The sequence below is a fragment of the Octopus bimaculoides genome, chromosome 24 (genome assembly GCF_046866305.1).
Source record: "Octopus bimaculoides isolate indiv1 chromosome 24, ASM4686630v1, whole genome shotgun sequence".
NCBI lineage: Eukaryota > Metazoa > Mollusca > Cephalopoda > Octopoda > Octopodidae > Octopus > Octopus bimaculoides.
In genome coordinates, this window is record NC_142951.1 from 19,328,371 (window position 1) to 19,333,370 (window position 5,000).

Here is a 5,000-nt window from a genome sequence, read left to right on the forward strand (position 1 = left end):
TTTCAGTTTCCGTCTACCAAATACACTCACAAGGCTTTTTTCAGCCCGAAGCTATAGTAGAAGAAACTTGCCCAAGGTGCCACGGGACTGAAACCGGAACCATATGATTGTTAAGCAAGCTATTTACCACACTACCACTCGTGCGGTATTTCGTCTGCCGTTACATTTTGAGTTCAAATTCCGCCGAGGTCGACTTTGCCTTTCACCCTTTCAGGATCAATAAATTGAGTACCAGTTATGCACTAAACCTTTGAAATATAGTTATAGCAGAAAGAGTGAGAGAAAGTTGTGGTGAAAAATACAGAAGGGTTCGCCGCCCCCCAACCCCCCTGCTGAAGCCTCGTGGAGATTTAGGTGTTTTCGCTCAATAAATTCTCACAACGTTCGGTCTGGGAATCGAACCGCGATCCTATGTATATATATATATATATATATATATATATACATGTATATATATATACATGTATATATATATATATATATATATATATATATATATATATATATATATATATATATATATATATATATATATATATATATATATATATATATATATATATATATATATATATATATGGATATATATACATGTATATGTATAGATATATATGCATGCATGTATGTATCTATGTATGGATGTGAATATAGGTGCACGTATATATATATATATATATATATATATATATATATATATGTATGTATACATATAGGATGATCCCATGAATAATGCGGTTTTTCATACTTCTTTTATTGTTCAAAATTAAGATAAACAAAGTTCTTTTTTACTCTAAACTATGCTCTCCTTCATTTTCTACAATGCTCTTTCATCTATCTGGTAGACTTGCAAGACCCCTCTTCCAAAATTTACTTGTCTGTGACGAAAATTACTCCCCTAGTACTGTTCTGACTCCGTCTACAGAATTCATACTTTTTCCATCGTTTTCTGAAGACTGCAGAATAAATGATAATCAGATGGTGGGTGGGACATCATTTCCCATTCAAACTGCTCAAGCCTTTGGAATGTCACCTTCGCTATATGTGGCTGAGCATTATCCTGATGGAAGAACACCTTTCGTCTTGAAAACAAAGATGGTCGTTTTCCTCCTTGCGCTGACTTAAGCCGCTCAAGCTGCTCGCAGTAGATCTCCTTTGTTATTGTTCGGTTTGGGTTTAAAAGTTCAAAGTGGACTAAACCTTTCATACCCCACCAAACAGATAACAACACCTTACGTGGGTGAAGACCTTCTTTAGCCAGGGGTGCCGGTGTTTTTCCTTTCCCTACCCACTGTCTTCGACGCTTGACATTTTTATAGAGAACCCATTTCCCGTCACCAATCACGATTCTGTCCAAAAAAAGTTCATGCGTGAAGACAGTGAAGAGCACACATTCACTCTCTGCACGCGATTAGACTCAGAATGTTTGTGAGGAACCCATTGACCCAATTTACTGACTTTTCCGATGGCACGAAGGTGTTGATGAATGGTTGAATGACCAAATCCAAGCGTCTCTGCTAGTTCCTCAACAGTTACGACAGGAGTTTGGTCCACCAGGGTTTTCAGGACGTCCTGGCCGAGCTCTACAGATCTTCCAGGACGAGGTTTGTCTTCTAGGCTGTAGTTTCCGGTTCAGAATTTCTGGAACCACCATTGGTACTGGCTTACGCTTATTGTCCGACACCCACATACTGTATTAATATTCTTCGCACTTTCCGTTGCGTTGTTGCCTTCATTCAACTCATAAAGCAAAATATGCCGAACATGTTCCTTTGTCACTTCGATTGTAGCTATGAAAAAATAACTGTTAAAATCTTGCACTAAGAATAAGTACAAGGTAAAATACTACCTGCTTTTATAGCAAGTTGATGCAGGTTGCTTATCCCGTCCCCCTCCGACTTTTAGTTCATGTATTTGACAAAATTGCATTATTTATGAGATGACCCTGGTGCCATCCATTTTTATTTTATTTTATTTTATATTGTATATTGTATATCATATTATATATTGTATATTCCATATTCTATACCCCACATTAGTTCTGCAGGAATATAAATAAAACATAAAAAACAGACAGTGTTGGAACTCTTTTAAGCAAAATAATATATTCCTCTATACACAATCATATAAAAAAACCCACCTTTTTTGTATTTATTTTTACTCGCATATATATATATATTCTATTGTGTATAAGCCAACATGTCTGTGAAACAACAAACAAAATTAACGGAATCGGAAAAAATTCTGATGGAAATTTCATCCAAACTATCAATCCTCATCACAACGATAGAAACACAATCCTCTATCTTAAAAGAAATAGAAAAACAGTCAACAGATGGAAAACTCATCAACGAACATATAAACAATGAAATGAAGAATCTCACGGAAATCATACCAACAATTATAAAGTCTACCAAAGAAAATCTACCACAACCTCCGTGGATATCAGAAATAAATGAAAGAAATCTGGAAAATGAAGCCCACCGAAAAAGAAAAGAAATTTGGCAGACATGGAAGAAATCTCTCAATATAAGAAAACAAAACTTCTGGAAAGCATATAAATGCGAAAAATATGCCGAAACACACTCAGAATGGATTTCCTTAACGGCACCCATACTTCCTCGGAAGTACTTAATTAAAGAAATTAGAGGAGAACCAGAGGAAGAAACAAAACTCCGATGGGATCTCGCATTAACAAAATTCAGGACCGACATTTCTATCACCCTGTCTAAACAATCCCGTTATAAAACCAAATATGAAGCAATCGACAGTCTTATTGAAGAAGAAATATCAAAACTAGCAACTGGCAATGTAGAAGAAAAAATGCGCGAACTATGGATCAAAGATATCTCCAGAGAAGAGAACAAATCACGCAAATTATGGCAGCAGAAACAACTATTCCTGGATAAATATTCTACCAACTACGGTAAAGAACTTAGAACCCAGAGAAATAACAGTAAAAAAGAACAATCTCACCAAGGTAACAAAAACCAGAGCATGAGGCAACATCAACGCCCATCCCACCAGGAATCAAAGAGGAACTACGGTAAGAACTCTTCCTCTTTTGTACGCAAACACCCTAATCTACACATTATAAACAAAAAACATGAACAAAATAAATATTTCTCTGATCAGACCTTTAGACGTAGGAACACCAGATCATTTTCAAAACCTCAACAAAGATTACCTACAAAAAACGGGGAAAAAAACCGGCCTAGAACCAGAAACAATACCAGACCATCCTCTCAGATCACTAAAACCAATACTTACAAATTGAAAAAGAAGATATTTAATTCTGAAAATAGGAAGGCAAACATAACAACACCAGGTAAAATAACACAACGAAAACACAAACTTCAAATCAACACCAACAAAAATAGCAACCATAAACAGAAAAAAATTCATTTTTTAATGTCAGGACAACAAACACCGGAGAAAGAAACACCCCAAGAAGTAACATACCCAAAACAATTGGACACATAGACCCTAAGATAATTAATCTTTCCAGAAGAGAAATGATGAAACCCAACTTCTGATGAAACCCAATGATGAAACCCAACTTCTGTTAAAAGGCCTGAAATTTACACCTACACCAACAGTCAACCACCATGAACTAAAGGAAGATATCCAGAAATTCTGTCGCAAATTACGACTTGTCGAATTCTTCACCACCAATATTAATAATAAAAATAATAATGAAACCGAAGATTCTTTAGTGAGGAATAAATCAAATTTCACCCCACCAAAAGGCAGAAATATCTACCTGGACCAATATATTGACACCCTATCAAACTTCCCCCTAAAACAAAATACCAAAATTAGGCCGAACATTAACAAATCAGAGATATCTGCACTTAAACGCATACAAAACGATGAAACAATAATAATTAAACAAGCAGATAAAGGTGGGTGCAATCGTCATCATGGATGTGGAATACTACAAGGATTTAGTTGAGGAACAACTAAATGACACAACCTTCTATTGTGAAATACCCTCGAACATAGACCACCACATCATGAAGAAGATCAACCACTTAGTTTCTAAACACTACAACTCACTCACTGACAATGAAAGAGACTACATCACCAACTTCGAACCAAAACCCAGTAACTTTTACGGCTTACCCAAAATACATAAGTCAGAAGATATTCAACAGGGAGTAAAGGAACAAGGAAGTGAATACATAAAAGTGCTACATCCAAAAGATTTAAAACTTAGACCAATTATAGCTGGCCCAGTATGCCCTACTCACCGTCTAAGCAATTTCATCGACATTCTTTTGAAGCCACTTTGTACATACATACCCAGTTTCATTCGGGATGACATCGACTTTTTATCCCATCTTCCCAAAACCACTGAAACAAATTCAATCCTACTGAGCTTCGATGTAGTAAGCCTATACACAAATATCCCACATGATTTAGGAATAAAGGCGGTTGAATACTGGGTAAACAAACACAGAGAAGCAATTCCCAACAGGTACACGGTGACATTTATACTAGAATGAGTGAGACTTATCCTGGAAAATAATACGTTCTTCTTCAATGGTAAGAACTATATCCAAATTAAAGGCACGGCTATGGGGACGAGGTTTGCCCCCGTTTATGCGAATTCGGTGATGGGTTACTTGGAACAAAAACTCTACCAGGAAATAGAGGAGAGATATAACACCGAATTTAGGAAGCTTATAGAAAAAGCATGGAAGAGATACCTGGACGATTGCTTTATAATCTGGACCAAACCTCAAAGCATTGTGGAAGAATTTAACACCCTCCTGAACAACCTACACCCATCCATCCAATTCACAAAGGAGATGAACAGTAGCAAATTACCATTTCTAGATATAATGGTAATTAAAAAGAACACCGCCATTACCACAGATATATATTACAAACACACAGACACACACCAATACTTGAACTTTAAATCGTGCCATCCACCCCATACAAAACGCAACATACCATACTGCCTAGCCAGGAGAATATGTACTATTGTAGAGGAT